The following is a 14,895-nucleotide window of genomic DNA, read 5'->3' as shown; positions in this document are numbered from 1 at the left end:
GGGAATCGATACTCGCAATCCCTGTGAGATTCAAATTGCAGTCGAGCCAGATTGTCGATTGTGACTCAAGACTGAGCAGTTTTTAACTCTTCCAAGGAAAGTACACACATGTAAGGTGGGGGATTAGCTCAAATGGTAGAGCGCTCGCTTAGCATGCGAGCGGTAGCGAGATCGATGCTCACATCCTCCATAGGTGATGCTGTTTAACTGGCAAGATTTAGTTTCTTTCCAAAGCAACATTTACAAGAATCGCATTGGCATGAAGGATGACGACACGATTGGCCTAATACAATTTGGGTCCGCATGCTGATGCTAACAAGTTCCCCAACAAGGAGCTTACTATGGGGGAATTAGCTCAAGTGGTAGAGCGCTTGCTTCGCATGCGAGAGGCAGCGGGATCGATGCCCGCATTCTCCAACAGCATTTTCATTGAAAAATGGAGCTCCGTTCCACAACAACCTTTGCACGTGTTTCAGAAAAGCAGCTCCAAAGTGTGGGACGATTCAACTCTCCCAGGTAGGAGCAAGGGAAGTGCCAGTTAGCTCAAATGCTGCAGCGCTTCCTTTGCCTGTCATATGCAGGGGAATCGATACTCGCAATCCCTGTGAGATTCAAATTGATGTCAAGTAAGCAGTCGAACCAAACTGTACTCATGCTGACGCTCACAAGTTCCCCAACGAGGAACTCAACATGGGGGATTAGCTCAAATGGTAGAGCGCTCGCTTTGCATGCGAGAGGTAGCGGGATCGATGCCCGCATCCTCCATAGGTGATGCTGTTTAACTGGCAAGATTTAGTTTCTTTCCAAAGCAACATTTACAAGAATCGCATTGGCATGAAGGATGACGACACGATTGGCCTAATACAATTTGGGTCCGCATGCTGATGCTAACAAGTTCCCCAACAAGGAGCTTAATATGGGGGAATTAGCTCAAGCGGTAGAGCGCTTGCTTCGCATGCGAGAGGCAGCGGGATCGATGCCCGCATTCTCTAACAGCTTTTTCATTGAAAAATGGAGCTCCGTTCCACAACAACCTTTGCACGTGTTTCGGAAAAGCAGCTCCAAAGTGTGGGACGATTCAACTCTCCCAGGTAGGAGCAAGGGAAGTGCCAGTTAGCTCAAATGCTGCAGCGCTTCCTTTGCCTGTCATATGCAGGGGAATCGATACTCGCAATCCCTGTGAGATTCAAATTGCAGTCGAGCCAGATTGTCGATTGTGACTCAAGACTGAGCAGTTTTTAACTCTTCCAAGGAAAGTACACACATGTAAGGTGGGGGATTAGCTCAAATGGTAGAGTGCTCGCTTAGCATGCGAGAGGTAGCGGGATCGATGCCCGCATCCTCCATAGGTGATGCTGTTTAACTGGCAAGATTTAGTTTCTTTCCAAAGCAACATTTACAAGAATCGCATTGGCATGAAGGATGACGACACGATTGGCCTAATACAATTTGGGTCCGCATGCTGATGCTAACAAGTTCCCCAACAAGGAGCTTAATATGGGGGAATAAGCTCAAGTGGTAGAGCGCTTGCTTCGCATGCGAGAGGCAGCGGGATCGATGCCCGCATTCTCCAACAGCTTTTTCATTGAAAAATGGAGCTCCGTTCCACAACAACCTTTGCACGTGTTTCAGAAAAGCAGCTCCAAAGTGTGGGACGATTCAACTCTCCCAGGTAGGAGCAAGGGAAGTGCCAGTTAGCTCAAATGCTGCAGCGCTTCCTTTGCCTGTCATATGCAGGGGAATCGATACTCGCAATCCCTGTGAGATTCAAATTGATGTCAAGTAAGCAGTCGAACCAAACTGTACTCATGCTGACGCTCACAAGTTCCCCAACGAGGAACTCAACATGGGGGATTAGCTCAAATGGTAGAGCGCTCGCTTTGCATGCGAGAGGTAGCGGGATCGATGCCCGCATCCTCCATAGGTGATGCTGTTTAACTGGCAAGATTTAGTTTCTTTCCAAAGCAACATTTACAAGAATCGCATTGGCATGAAGGATGACGACACGATTGGCCTAATACAATTTGGGTCCGCATGCTGATGCTAACAAGTTCCCCAACAAGGAGCTTAATATGGGGGAATTAGCTCAAGCGGTAGAGCGCTTGCTTCGCATGCGAGAGGCAGCGGGATCGATGCCCGCATTCTCTAACAGCTTTTTCATTGAAAAATGGAGCTCCGTTCCACAACAACCTTTGCACGTGTTTCGGAAAAGCAGCTCCAAAGTGTGGGACGATTCAACTCTCCCAGGTAAGAGCAAGGGAAGTGCCAGTTAGCTCAAATGCTGCAGCGCTTCCTTTGCCTGTCATATGCAGGGGAATCGATACTCGCAATCCCTGTGCGATTCAAATTGCAGTCGAGCCAGATTGTCGATTGTGACTCAAGACTGAGCAGTTTTTAACTCTTCCAAGGAAAGTACACACATGTAAGGTGGGGGATTAGCTCAAATGGTAGAGCGCTCGCTTAGCATGCGAGCGGTAGCGAGATCGATGCTCACATCCTCCATAGGTGATGCTGTTTAACTGGCAAGATTTAGTTTCTTTCCAAAGCAACATTTACAAGAATCGCATTGGCATGAAGGATGACGACACGATTGGCCTAATACAATTTGGGTCCGCATGCTGATGCTAACAAGTTCCCCAACAAGGAGCTTAATATGGGGGAATTAGCTCAAGTGGTAGAGCGCTTGCTTCGCATGCGAGAGGCAGCGGGATCGATGCCCGCATTCTCCAACAGCTTTTTCATTGAAAAATGGAGCTCCGTTCCACAACAACCTTTGCACGTGTTTCAGAAAAGCAGCTCCAAAGTGTGGGACGATTCAACTCTCCCAGGTAGGAGCAAGGGAAGTGCCAGTTAGCTCAAATGCTGCAGCGCTTCCTTTGCCTGTCATATGCAGGGGAATCGATACTCGCAATCCCTGTGAGATTCAAATTGATGTCAAGTAAGCAGTCGAACCAAACTGTACTCATGCTGACGCTCACAAGTTCCCCAACGAGGAACTCAACATGGGGGATTAGCTCAAATGGTAGAGCGCTCGCTTTGCATGCGAGAGGTAGCGGGATCGATGCCCGCATCCTCCATAGGTGATGCTGTTTAACTGGCAAGATTTAGTTTCTTTCCAAAGCAACATTTACAAGAATCGCATTGGCATGAAGGATGACGACACGATTGGCCTAATACAATTTGGGTCCGCATGCTGATGCTAACAAGTTCCTCAACAAGGAGCTTAATATGGGGGAATTAGCTCAAGTGGTAGAGCGCTTGCTTCGCATGCGAGAGGCAGCGGGATCGATGCCCGCATTCTCCAACAGCTTTTTCATTGAAAAATGGAGCTCCGTTCCACAACAACCTTTGCACGTGTTTCGGAAAAGCAGCTCCAAAGTGTGGGACGATTCAACTCTCCCAGGTAGGAGCAAGGGAAGTGCCAGTTAGCTCAAATGCTGCAGCGCTTCCTTTGCCTGTCATATGCAGGGGAATCGATACTCGCAATCCCTGTGAGATTCAAATTGATGTCAAGTAAGCAGTCGAACCAAACTGTACTCATGCTGACGCTCACAAGTTCCCCAACGAGGAACTCAACATGGGGGATTAGCTCAAATGGTAGAGCGCTCGCTTTGCATGCGAGAGGTAGCGGGATCGATGCCCGCATCCTCCATAGGTGATGCTGTTTAACTGGCAAGATTTAGTTTCTTTCCAAAGCAACATTTACAAGAATCGCATTGGCATGAAGGATGACGACACGATTGGCCTAATACAATTTGGGTCCGCATGCTGATGCTAACAAGTTCCTCAACAAGGAGCTTAATATGGGGGAATTAGCTCAAGTGGTAGAGCGCTTGCTTCGCATGCGAGAGGCAGCGGGATCGATGCCCGCATTCTCCAACAGCTTTTTCATTGAAAAATGGAGCTCCGTTCCACAACAACCTTTGCACGTGTTTCGGAAAAGCAGCTCCAAAGTGTGGGACGATTCAACTCTCCCAGGTAGGAGCAAGGGAAGTGCCAGTTAGCTCAAATGCTGCAGCGCTTCCTTTGCCTGTCATATGCAGGGGAATCGGTACTCGCAATCCCTGTGCGATTCAAATTGCAGTTGAGCCAGATTGTCGATTGTGACTCAAGACTGAGCAGTTTTTAACTCTTCCAAGGAAAGTACACACATGTAAGGTGGGGGATTAGCTCAAATGGTAGAGTGCTCGCTTAGCATGCGAGAGGTAGCGGGATCGATGCCCGCATCCTCCATAGGTGATGCTGTTTAACTGGCAAAATTTAGTTTCTTTCCAAAGCAACATTTACAAGAATCGCATTGGCATGAAGGATGACGACACGATTGGCCTAATACAATTTGGGTCCGCATGCTGATGCTAACAAGTTCCTCAACAAGGAGCTTAATATGGGGGAATTAGCTCAAGTGGTAGAGCGCTTGCTTCGCATGCGAGAGGCAGCGGGATCGATGCCCGCATTCTCCAACAGCTTTTTCATTGAAAAATGGAGCTCCGTTCCACAACAACCTTTGCACGTGTTTCGGAAAAGCAGCTCCAAAGTGTGGGACGATTCAACTCTCCCAGGTAGGAGCAAGGGAAGTGCCAGTTAGCTCAAATGCTGCAGCGCTTCCTTTGCCTGTCATATGCAGGGGAATCGATACTCGCAATCCCTGTGAGATTTAAATTGATGTCAAGTAAGCAGTCGAACCAAACTGTACTCATGCTGAAGCTCACAAGTTCCCCAACGAGGAACTCAACATGGGGGATTAGCTCAAATGGTAGAGCGCTCGCTTTGCATGCGAGAGGTAGCGGGATCGATGCCCGCATCCTCCATAGGTGATGCTGTTTAACTGGCAAGATTTAGTTTCTTTCCAAAGCAACATTTACAAGAATCGCATTGGCATGAAGGATGACGACACGATTGGCCTAATACAATTTGGGTCCGCATGCTGATGCTAACAAGTTCCCCAACAAGGAGCTTAATATGGGGGAATTAGCTCAAGTGGTAGAGCGTTTGCTTCGCATGCGAGAGGCAGCGGGATAGATGCCCGCATTCTCCAACAGCTTTTTCATTGAAAAATGGAGCTCCGTTCCACAACAACCTTTGCACGTGTTTCGGAAAAGCAGCTCCAAAGTGTGGGACGATTCAACTCTCCCAGGTAGGAGCAAGGGAAGTGCCAGTTAGCTCAAATGCTGCAGCGCTTCCTTTGCCTGTCATATGCAGGGGAATCGATACTCGCAATCCCCGTGAGATTCAAATTGCAGTCGAGCCAGATTGTCGATTGTGACTCAAGACTGAGCAGTTTTTAACTCTTCCAAGGAAAGTACACACATGTAAGGTGGGGGATTAGCTCAAATGGTAGAGTGCTCGCTTAGCATGCGAGAGGTAGCGGGATCGATGCCCGCATCCTCCATAGGTGATGCTGTTTAACTGGCAAGATTTAGTTTCTTTCCAAAGCAACATTTACAAGAATCGCATTGGCATGAAGGATGACGACACGATTGGCCTAATACAATTTGGGTCCGCATGCTGATGCTAACAAGTTCCCCAACAAGGAGCTTAATATGGGGGAATTAGCTCAAGTGGTAGAGCGCTTGCTTCGCATGCGAGAGGCAGCGGGATCGATGCCCGCATTCTCCAACAGCTTTTTCATTGAAAAATGGAGCTCCGTTCCACAACAACCTTTGCACGTGTTTCAGAAAAGCAGCTCCAAAGTGTGGGACGATTCAACTCTCCCAGGTAGGAGCAAGGGAAGTGCCAGTTAGCTCAAATGCTGCAGCGCTTCCTTTGCCTGTCATATGCAGGGGAATCGATACTCGCAATCCCTGTGAGATTCAAATTGATGTCAAGTAAGCAGTCGAACCAAACTGTACTCATGCTGACGCTCACAAGTTCCCCAACGAGAAACTCACCATGGGGGATTAGCTCAAATGGTAGAGCGCTCGCTTTGCATGCGAGAGGTAGCGGGATCGATGCCCGCATCCTCCATAGGTGATGCTGTTTAACTGGCAAGATTTAGTTTCTTTCCAAAGCAACATTTACAAGAATCGCATTGGCATGAAGGATGACGACACGATTGGCCTAATACAATTTGGGTCCGCATGCTGATGCTAACAAGTTCCCCAACAAGGAGCTTAATATGGGGGAATTAGCTCAAGCGGTAGAGCGCTTGCTTCGCATGCGAGAGGCAGCGGGATCGATGCCCGCATTCTCTAACAGCTTTTTCATTGAAAAATGGAGCTCCGTTCCACAACAACCTTTGCACGTGTTTCGGAAAAGCAGCTCCAAAGTGTGGGACGATTCAACTCTCCCAGGTAGGAGCAAGGGAAGTGCCAGTTAGCTCAAATGCTGCAGCGCTTCCTTTGCCTGTCATATGCAGGGGAATCGGTACTCGCAATCCCCGTGCGATTCAAATTGCAGTCGAGCCAGATTGTCGATTGTGACTCAAGACTGAGCAGTTTTTAACTCTTCCAAGGAAAGTACACACATGTAAGGTGGGGGATTAGCTCAAATGGTAGAGTGCTCGCTTAGCATGCGAGAGGTAGCGGGATCGATGCCCGCATCCTCCATAGGTGATGCTGTTTAACTGGCAAAATTTAGTTTCTTTCCAAAGCAACATTTACAAGAATCGCATTGGCATGAAGGATGACGACACGATTGGCCTAATACAATTTGGGTCCGCATGCTGATGCTAACAAGTTCCTCAACAAGGAGCTTAATATGGGGGAATTAGCTCAAGTGGTAGAGCGCTTGCTTCGCATGCGAGAGGCAGCGGGATCGATGCCCGCATTCTCCAACAGCTTTTTCATTGAAAAATGGAGCTCCGTTCCACAACAACCTTTGCACGTGTTTCGGAAAAGCAGCTCCAAAGTGTGGGACGATTCAACTCTCCCAGGTAGGAGCAAGGGAAGTGCCAGTTAGCTCAAATGCTGCAGCGCTTCCTTTGCCTGTCATATGCAGGGGAATCGATACTCGCAATCCCTGTGAGATTTAAATTGATGTCAAGTAAGCAGTCGAACCAAACTGTACTCATGCTGACGCTCACAAGTTCCCCAACGAGGAACTCAACATGGGGGATTAGCTCAAATGGTAGAGCGCTCGCTTTGCATGCGAGAGGTAGCGGGATCGATGCCCGCATCCTCCATAGGTGATGCTGTTTAACTGGCAAGATTTAGTTTCTTTCCAAAGCAACATTTACAAGAATCGCATTGGCATGAAGGATGACGACACGATTGGCCTAATACAATTTGGGTCCGCATGCTGATGCTAACAAGTTCCCCAACAAGAAGCTTAATATGGGGGAATTAGCTCAAGTGGTAGAGCGTTTGCTTCGCATGCGAGAGGCAGTGGGATCGATGCCCGCATTCTCCAACAGCTTTTTCATTGAAAAATGGAGCTCCGTTCCACAACAACCTTTGCACGTGTTTCGGAAAAGCAGCTCCAAAGTGTGGGACGATTCAACTCTCCCAGGTAGGAGCAAGGGAAGTGCCAGTTAGCTCAAATGCTGCAGCGCTTCCTTTGCCTGTCATATGCAGGGGAATCGATACTCGCAATCCCTGTGAGATTCAAATTGCAGTCGAGCCAGATTGTCGATTGTGACTCAAGACTGAGCAGTTTTTAACTCTTCCAAGGAAAGTACACACATGTAAGGTGGGGGATTAGCTCAAATGGTAGAGCGCTCGCTTAGCATGCGAGCGGTAGCGAGATCAATGCTCACATCCTCCATAGGTGATGCTGTTTAACTGGCAAGATTTAGTTTCTTTCCAAAGCAACATTTACAAGAATCGCATTGGCATGAATGATGACGACACGATTGGCCTAATACAATTTGGGTCCGCATGCTGATGCTAACAAGTTCCCCAACAAGGAGCTTAATATGGGGGAATTAGCTCAAGTGGTAGAGCGCTTGCTTCGCATGCGAGAGGCAGCGGGATCGATGCCCGCATTCTCCAACAGCATTTTTATTGAAAAATGGAGCTCCGTTCCACAACAACCTTTGCACGTGTTTCAGAAAAGCAGCTCCAAAGTGTGGGACGATTCAACTCTCCCAGGTAGGAGCAAGGGAAGTGCCAGTTAGCTCAAATGCTGCAGCGCTTCCTTTGCCTGTCATATGCAGGGGAATCGATACTCGCAATCCCTGTGAGATTCAAATTGCAGTCGAGCCAGATTGTCGATTGTGACTCAAGACTGAGCAGTTTTTAACTCTTCCAAGGAAAGTACACACATGTAAGGTGGGGGATTAGCTCAAATGGTAGAGCGCTCGCTTAGCATGCGAGCGGTAGCGAGATCAATGCTCACATCCTCCATAGGTGATGCTGTTTAACTGGCAAGATTTAGTTTCTTTCCAAAGCAACATTTACAAGAATCGCATTGGCATGAAGGATGACGACACGATTGGCCTAATACAATTTGGGTCCGCATGCTGATGCTAACAAGTTCCCCAACAAGGAGCTTAATATGGGGGAATTAGCTCAAGTGGTAGAGCGCTTGCTTCGCATGCGAGAGGCAGCGGGATCGATGCCCGCATTCTCCAACAGCATTTTCATTGAAAAATGGAGCTCCGTTCCACAACAACCTTTGCACGTGTTTCAGAAAAGCAGCTCCAAAGTGTGGGACGATTCAACTCTCCCAGGTAGGAGCAAGGGAAGTGCCAGTTAGCTCAAATGCTGCAGCGCTTCCTTTGCCTGTCATATGCAGGGGAATCGATACTCGCAATCCCTGTGAGATTCAAATTGATGTCAAGTAAGCAGTCGAACCAAACTGTACTCATGCTGACGCTCACAAGTTCCCCAACGAGGAACTCAACATGGGGGATTAGCTCAAATGGTAGAGCGCTCGCTTTGCATGCGAGAGGTAGCGGGATCGATGCCCGCATCCTCCATAGGTGATGCTGTTTAACTGGCAAGATTTAGTTTCTTTCCAAAGCAACATTTACAAGAATCGCATTGGCATGAAGGATGACGACACGATTGGCCTAATACAATTTGGGTCCGCATGCTGATGCTAACAAGTTCCCCAACAAGGAGCTTAATATGGGGGAATTAGCTCAAGCGGTAGAGCGCTTGCTTCGCATGCGAGAGGCAGCGGGATCGATGCCCGCATTCTCTAACAGCTTTTTCATTGAAAAATGGAGCTCCGTTCCACAACAACCTTTGCACGTGTTTCGGAAAAGCAGCTCCAAAGTGTGGGACGATTCAACTCTCCCAGGTAGGAGCAAGGGAAGTGCCAGTTAGCTCAAATGCTGCAGCGCTTCCTTTGCCTGTCATATGCAGGGGAATCGATACTCGCAATCCCTGTGAGATTCAAATTGCAGTCGAGCCAGATTGTCGATTGTGACTCAAGACTGAGCAGTTTTTAACTCTTCCAAGGAAAGTACACACATGTAAGGTGGGGGATTAGCTCAAATGGTAGAGTGCTCGCTTAGCATGCGAGAGGTAGCGGGATCGATGCCCGCATCCTCCATAGGTGATGCTGTTTAACTGGCAAGATTTAGTTTCTTTCCAAATGCAACATTTACAAGAATCGCATTGGCATGAAGGATGACGACACGATTGGCCTAATACAATTTGGGTCCGCATGCTGATGCTAACAAGTTCCCCAACAAGGAGCTTAATATGGGGGAATTAGCTCAAGTGGTAGAGCGCTTGCTTCGCATGCGAGAGGCAGCGGGATCGATGCCCGCATTCTCCAACAGCTTTTTCATTGAAAAATGGAGCTCCGTTCCACAACAACCTTTGCACGTGTTTCAGAAAAGCAGCTCCAAAGTGTGGGACGATTCAACTCTCCCAGGTAGGAGCAAGGGAAGTGCCAGTTAGCTCAAATGCTGCAGCGCTTCCTTTGCCTGTCATATGCAGGGGAATCGATACTCGCAATCCCTGTGAGATTCAAATTGATGTCAAGTAAGCAGTCGAACCAAACTGTACTCATGCTGACGCTCACAAGTTCCCCAACGAGGAACTCAACATGGGGGATTAGCTCAAATGGTAGAGCGCTCGCTTTGCATGCGAGAGGTAGCGGGATCGATGCCCGCATCCTCCATAGGTGATGCTGTTTAACTGGCAAGATTTAGTTTCTTTCCAAAGCAACATTTACAAGAATCGCATTGGCATGAAGGATGACGACACGATTGGCCTAATACAATTTGGGTCCGCATGCTGATGCTAACAAGTTCCCCAACAAGGAGCTTAATATGGGGGAATTAGCTCAAGCGGTAGAGCGCTTGCTTCGCATGCGAGAGGCAGCGGGATCGATGCCCGCATTCTCTAACAGCTTTTTCATTGAAAAATGGAGCTCCGTTCCACAACAACCTTTGCACGTGTTTCGGAAAAGCAGCTCCAAAGTGTGGGACGATTCAACTCTCCCAGGTAAGAGCAAGGGAAGTGCCAGTTAGCTCAAATGCTGCAGCGCTTCCTTTGCCTGTCATATGCAGGGGAATCGATACTCGCAATCCCTGTGCGATTCAAATTGCAGTCGAGCCAGATTGTCGATTGTGACTCAAGACTGAGCAGTTTTTAACTCTTCCAAGGAAAGTACACACATGTAAGGTGGGGGATTAGCTCAAATGGTAGAGCGCTCGCTTAGCATGCGAGCGGTAGCGAGATCGATGCTCACATCCTCCATAGGTGATGCTGTTTAACTGGCAAGATTTAGTTTCTTTCCAAAGCAACATTTACAAGAATCGCATTGGCATGAAGGATGACGACACGATTGGCCTAATACTAATTGGGTCCTCATGCTGATGCTAAAAAGTTCCCCAACAAGGAGCTTAATATGGGGGAATTAGCTCAAGTGGTAGAGCGCTTGCTTCGCATGAGAGAGGCAGCGGGATCGATGCCCGCATTCTCCAACAGCTTTTTCATTGAAAAATGGAGCTCCGTTCCACAACAACCTTTGCACGTGTTTCGGAAAAGCAGCTCCAAAGTGTGGGACGATTCAACTCTCCCAGGTAGGAGCAAGGGATGGTCCTCCGGCTTTCAGAGCTGAGAAAGACATGATTGAGACCTAAGCCTGGTGTTGTGTGGTCATTTATTGTCAGAGGTCTGGTTTTCTCTCCCAATCGGCAGATTGATAATACTTAGTAAAATCCAGAACTCAACTGAACTTAGTCACTCCGTTTATGAAGAGACGGACAAAACACTTTCTTCATCAATTGGCGTTGTCGAGCAGCAGGATTGCAGAACCAGATCCAGGAGAGACCCACGGCAGCACCAGTATAAAGCAGAACCTGTGGTGCACAAAACTAAATGGTAAGGGGATCCTTTTCCAAAACCCCATTCACGGATTGCTTTATGCTTGGTGCGCCTGCTGTCCCTCTGCGATGCTGGTAACGTAAACAATTTAAGAACCTTTTATTGTGACGTTCAGTTGGGAGCCTGGTCTTAGCAGACCAGAGTCTGCTAGGCCTCAACAGGAGGAAGATAATATTAGAGTTTTGGTTTAGTAAATTTGGGTCATTAATTGACTTGCTATTTTTACTTTGTCTTGGTCAGAGTTGGCAAACTCTGATAGCGTACAAGAACTCTGGTCGTGTGAAGTATTGAAAAAGTATGTAAAACAATCTGTGTTCTTGATCTGAGGCAAAGGATCTGTTAAGAGAATACGTCCCATACTCTTGATCTGGGGAAAAGGATCTGATAACAGAGAGTATGGTTTTACAGATGCAGACCAGGGGTGAACCAAACAAGGAAAGGTATGTGTTTCTTTTAAAATGCACGTTTACAGCTGAAAACTTTAGTTGAACAGACATCTTATGTTGGTTTGAATTGTATTAAGTTGAATTGTAACTGTATTAAGTTTTGTGTTGGGCTTTTCTCTTTTGAACAGAGATCTTAGTGGGACTTTTATTTTGGTTTGAATTGTAACTGTATTAAGTTTTGTTTTGGGCTTTTCTTAAGACCAAGCACAGTAGGTGGGCGGTCATAATGTATCAGGGTCACAGGCTTTATGCGAGAGACCAACTTTTAAGGGTAAAGTGGTTTTAAACTAGTTAGGGATACTTTGACAATGTAAAGGGGCAGTTAGGCTTTTAACTGACAAGCTTGGCATTTAATTATCAGCGAGGGAAACAATCAAATACTAAGGGAAAGATATAGACTGGCAGTTTATGAATTAACTCGTCCCTTTTAAGCACGAATTGTGGTTATTTTGTTACTTATGGAGTTGAGGAAATTATTGTATGCGCGTTCCCAAAGAGTTGGGTCTTTGTAGGCGCGTCCCATGATCGAGCGCCGGAGGGCGAGGATAGTTTGGCTTGAAAAAGGCCATATTTGTAGTTCACTACCACATGATATTGTAGTTCTTTTATTCTTCAATATTGTGACCGTTTTACAGTGCTATGAGATTGTGCGACTGTTTTATAGTGCCATGTGATTTTGTGACTATATTCTAAAGTGCTGTGTGATTCTTGCTGCAGTAAATCATAAGAGCCTACCGTTATGAGATTTGTTACAGATACTTTGTAATTCAGTATGGGTAATCTAGCTTTCAGTACAGGAGCGATAGAGACGTTGTTAGTCCAGCCCGATATATGATTTGATTTACATGGAATTCAAGCAGTGTCAAGCATTGAGAGATGGCATGCGTGGATTAATCATGACCCGAGACATTGTTTTCCGCTGGAGTGAACGTTTGATGTAAAACAAAATATATATATAGGAGAGTTTAAAAGCGGTTTTGAAAGACAAGGAAACAAGTCGGACGTGTAAACAATTTGTCAGCTGGCCAATGTTTATGATATGGTTAACTGAAGCTACGAGACGACGTGGCATTGTCTATCTTGAGAAAATACAATCAGATCAAGCTAAAACGGATTCTGATAGAGAAGCAAGAAATGACCCGGAGCGTCTTGAGACAGAGAAAAGATGATCAGACTGAACAAAGTCATAAAGTGAGGGAACTCAAGACATTGTTCGAACATGTTAACATGAAGTTGCTTGAACAGACTAACAGTGCCAAAACTAATTGTGAGAAGTCAGTAGTTGTGAAACAGGCTGAAGGTAGCGCTAATTCTCAAGGGAAACAAGAGAGTCTACCAAAGATTTGTAGCCTATTTACCTACAATGAAGATGATGTTGTTGCTATAGCTGTGGCTATGCTGAGGAGAGCCAGAGACAGGCAAAATGCATTATTAGGGGAAGCAGCGGGTCAGGTGCAGCCAGAACAGAACCTACAAGAGAAGGTTTATATCACAGCAAAACATGATGGGTGAGGTTAACCAGGAAGGCCTGTCAGTTGAACCCCCAGGTATCAATGAACCCTATGTGTGCATATCCAGGTCCTGATGTATGACAGCCTATGTACCTTTATCGCCCATGGTCAGTGACTGAGCTGAGGGAGCTAGGAAAGGGATTTCCTGACATGAGAGGACTCAGCAACATTTCTAAGAGATTTGCAAATATAGCTATCAATGCCAACATACCTACTTTTATTGATTTGAATCAAGGCTTAGAGGGTGAACTCCAGACCGGTATGTTGAGAAAACTTAAAGCATAGGTTTCTGATGGTGTTTAATGGCAGTAATACTGGAGGGGTGTTGCTTGACTGGAGCAAAGTGTATGATCGCAAACAGAAAAGATGAGGATCCTACAGATGATCTGGAAAGACTTACTAGGATTTTTTTTTTTTTGAAAAAAAATAAAAAAACATTCTGGTTTTACAGCAGCTGCATCCCCATGCCACTTTATCATGTGTTCATATGTGGATTGCTTCCTGAACTCCAGGTAGAAGTTAAGAAACAGGTTCTAAATTGGGAGAACAAAAACTGTTGATATGATTATGGATTATGTCAAACATAATTGTACATTGATGCAGGAGAATGCAGAAAAGAAAGTTGAGAAATTAATGACATTGCAAATGAATGTCTTACAGAAAGAAAATAATATGTTTAAAGGAAAAAGGAGAGCCAGGGGCAGGCAGCAAGGGGAGTAAGAGATAGACAGGGATATGTGCATACTCTGTAAACAGATACGCCACAGCGCAGGCTATTGTCACAGTATACAGAAATAGTCAGTACCCTTCAGTCATATACTCCATACTACTGCACTCAAACCCTCCCGTTTTCTTCAGAACGAAGAGCTTGCTGTGGCCTGCTCAAGGACACTCAGACAGTAAACAGCCACCATCAAAAATAATAATAATCAAGAATAGGGGAGGCAGAGAGCTCCTCTTTTTTCAAGTAAGACACAGAGCTACTAGGTTAGCCAGTTCAACAGTACACAGTACCCAAATCAATGAGATGATAGTGGTAGTTTCTGGGGTTCCTGTGGACACAACTGTCAATTAGCTCTTATGGGTGGATAGATGGATCTTTGAAAGATGAACATGTATTTCTTTCAACTATGTAAAAGTAAGTAACAAGTAAATCTGTTGGAAAGGAATTTGTTGTGCAAACTGAACCGAAATGAAATGCACTACTGACTTTTTCTTATCTATTCCTTAGGATAAAAGAACACTTGGCCTAGCAATCCCATACACATCCCCCAGCAGTGGAATGCAGAGATTTTAGCGACCGCAGATGTGGCCTTGCTAGAAGCTGGGCCTGAGCTACTGTGGTCCACACACGCTTATCATATTGGGCGCATTAAGAATGCTACCCCAGTTGTTATCATTGTTTGTAGTACGACTCTTGAGAACCGTACCTCAGTATGCTAGTAATAGAGAAGTAGGGAAAGGTATTGTCCCAGTTATTAATGCTTTGTTGAAACAAGGAGTCATAGGTAGACTTTAGGTCAATTTGATCCTTTAATGCTAATAAAATACTTGGAAGTTTATTATGGGTTTATAAGCAGGTAATGCCTGTGTTATACATCCTGTTGTGCCTAACCCTGTTACGATACTTAGCAAGTAACCCTGTTACTTTCTAGCTCTGTGAATGACTATTGTTTGCTTTCTTTTCTGTTACCATTGCAGAAGAGAGCCAGT

The 14,895-nt window shown here is 46.1% G+C and overlaps 24 non-coding genes across 24 annotated transcripts; all 24 read left to right on the top strand.

The window, feature by feature from the left end:
* The first annotated feature begins 344 nt into the window (after positions 1 to 344).
* Positions 345 to 417, top strand: trnaa-cgc (transfer RNA alanine (anticodon CGC)). The gene has a single exon. It is a non-coding gene; the product is annotated as a tRNA-Ala (tRNA).
* A 275-nt stretch (positions 418 to 692) lies between these two features.
* trnaa-ugc (transfer RNA alanine (anticodon UGC)) lies at positions 693 to 765 on the top strand. Its single transcript has one exon. It is a non-coding gene; the product is annotated as a tRNA-Ala (tRNA).
* Positions 766 to 1,273: 508 nt separating this feature from the next.
* On the top strand, positions 1,274 to 1,346 carry trnaa-agc (transfer RNA alanine (anticodon AGC)). The gene has a single exon. It is a non-coding gene; the product is annotated as a tRNA-Ala (tRNA).
* Positions 1,347 to 1,848: 502 nt separating this feature from the next.
* Positions 1,849 to 1,921, top strand: trnaa-ugc (transfer RNA alanine (anticodon UGC)). Its single transcript has one exon. It is a non-coding gene; the product is annotated as a tRNA-Ala (tRNA).
* Positions 1,922 to 2,656: 735 nt separating this feature from the next.
* trnaa-cgc (transfer RNA alanine (anticodon CGC)) lies at positions 2,657 to 2,729 on the top strand. The gene has a single exon. It is a non-coding gene; the product is annotated as a tRNA-Ala (tRNA).
* A 275-nt stretch (positions 2,730 to 3,004) lies between these two features.
* Positions 3,005 to 3,077, top strand: trnaa-ugc (transfer RNA alanine (anticodon UGC)). The gene has a single exon. It is a non-coding gene; the product is annotated as a tRNA-Ala (tRNA).
* Positions 3,078 to 3,231: 154 nt separating this feature from the next.
* Positions 3,232 to 3,304, top strand: trnaa-cgc (transfer RNA alanine (anticodon CGC)). The gene has a single exon. It is a non-coding gene; the product is annotated as a tRNA-Ala (tRNA).
* Positions 3,305 to 3,579: 275 nt separating this feature from the next.
* trnaa-ugc (transfer RNA alanine (anticodon UGC)) lies at positions 3,580 to 3,652 on the top strand. Its single transcript has one exon. It is a non-coding gene; the product is annotated as a tRNA-Ala (tRNA).
* Positions 3,653 to 3,806: 154 nt separating this feature from the next.
* trnaa-cgc (transfer RNA alanine (anticodon CGC)) lies at positions 3,807 to 3,879 on the top strand. The gene has a single exon. It is a non-coding gene; the product is annotated as a tRNA-Ala (tRNA).
* A 281-nt stretch (positions 3,880 to 4,160) lies between these two features.
* On the top strand, positions 4,161 to 4,233 carry trnaa-agc (transfer RNA alanine (anticodon AGC)). Its single transcript has one exon. It is a non-coding gene; the product is annotated as a tRNA-Ala (tRNA).
* Positions 4,234 to 4,387: 154 nt separating this feature from the next.
* On the top strand, positions 4,388 to 4,460 carry trnaa-cgc (transfer RNA alanine (anticodon CGC)). Its single transcript has one exon. It is a non-coding gene; the product is annotated as a tRNA-Ala (tRNA).
* Positions 4,461 to 4,735: 275 nt separating this feature from the next.
* trnaa-ugc (transfer RNA alanine (anticodon UGC)) lies at positions 4,736 to 4,808 on the top strand. Its single transcript has one exon. It is a non-coding gene; the product is annotated as a tRNA-Ala (tRNA).
* Positions 4,809 to 5,316: 508 nt separating this feature from the next.
* trnaa-agc (transfer RNA alanine (anticodon AGC)) lies at positions 5,317 to 5,389 on the top strand. Its single transcript has one exon. It is a non-coding gene; the product is annotated as a tRNA-Ala (tRNA).
* A 154-nt stretch (positions 5,390 to 5,543) lies between these two features.
* trnaa-cgc (transfer RNA alanine (anticodon CGC)) lies at positions 5,544 to 5,616 on the top strand. Its single transcript has one exon. It is a non-coding gene; the product is annotated as a tRNA-Ala (tRNA).
* Positions 5,617 to 5,891: 275 nt separating this feature from the next.
* trnaa-ugc (transfer RNA alanine (anticodon UGC)) lies at positions 5,892 to 5,964 on the top strand. The gene has a single exon. It is a non-coding gene; the product is annotated as a tRNA-Ala (tRNA).
* A 508-nt stretch (positions 5,965 to 6,472) lies between these two features.
* On the top strand, positions 6,473 to 6,545 carry trnaa-agc (transfer RNA alanine (anticodon AGC)). Its single transcript has one exon. It is a non-coding gene; the product is annotated as a tRNA-Ala (tRNA).
* A 154-nt stretch (positions 6,546 to 6,699) lies between these two features.
* trnaa-cgc (transfer RNA alanine (anticodon CGC)) lies at positions 6,700 to 6,772 on the top strand. Its single transcript has one exon. It is a non-coding gene; the product is annotated as a tRNA-Ala (tRNA).
* A 275-nt stretch (positions 6,773 to 7,047) lies between these two features.
* Positions 7,048 to 7,120, top strand: trnaa-ugc (transfer RNA alanine (anticodon UGC)). The gene has a single exon. It is a non-coding gene; the product is annotated as a tRNA-Ala (tRNA).
* A 735-nt stretch (positions 7,121 to 7,855) lies between these two features.
* Positions 7,856 to 7,928, top strand: trnaa-cgc (transfer RNA alanine (anticodon CGC)). Its single transcript has one exon. It is a non-coding gene; the product is annotated as a tRNA-Ala (tRNA).
* Positions 7,929 to 8,436: 508 nt separating this feature from the next.
* trnaa-cgc (transfer RNA alanine (anticodon CGC)) lies at positions 8,437 to 8,509 on the top strand. The gene has a single exon. It is a non-coding gene; the product is annotated as a tRNA-Ala (tRNA).
* A 275-nt stretch (positions 8,510 to 8,784) lies between these two features.
* trnaa-ugc (transfer RNA alanine (anticodon UGC)) lies at positions 8,785 to 8,857 on the top strand. Its single transcript has one exon. It is a non-coding gene; the product is annotated as a tRNA-Ala (tRNA).
* Positions 8,858 to 9,365: 508 nt separating this feature from the next.
* Positions 9,366 to 9,438, top strand: trnaa-agc (transfer RNA alanine (anticodon AGC)). The gene has a single exon. It is a non-coding gene; the product is annotated as a tRNA-Ala (tRNA).
* Positions 9,439 to 9,593: 155 nt separating this feature from the next.
* trnaa-cgc (transfer RNA alanine (anticodon CGC)) lies at positions 9,594 to 9,666 on the top strand. The gene has a single exon. It is a non-coding gene; the product is annotated as a tRNA-Ala (tRNA).
* Positions 9,667 to 9,941: 275 nt separating this feature from the next.
* Positions 9,942 to 10,014, top strand: trnaa-ugc (transfer RNA alanine (anticodon UGC)). The gene has a single exon. It is a non-coding gene; the product is annotated as a tRNA-Ala (tRNA).
* The last annotated feature ends 4,881 nt before the right edge of the window (positions 10,015 to 14,895 follow it).

This window comes from Osmerus eperlanus, chromosome 21 (assembly GCF_963692335.1).
Source record: "Osmerus eperlanus chromosome 21, fOsmEpe2.1, whole genome shotgun sequence".
Classification (NCBI taxonomy): Eukaryota; Metazoa; Chordata; class Actinopteri; order Osmeriformes; family Osmeridae; genus Osmerus; species Osmerus eperlanus.
The sequence above is the reverse complement of the archived record's forward strand: the minus strand, read 5'-3'. Positions and strand labels throughout refer to the sequence as shown.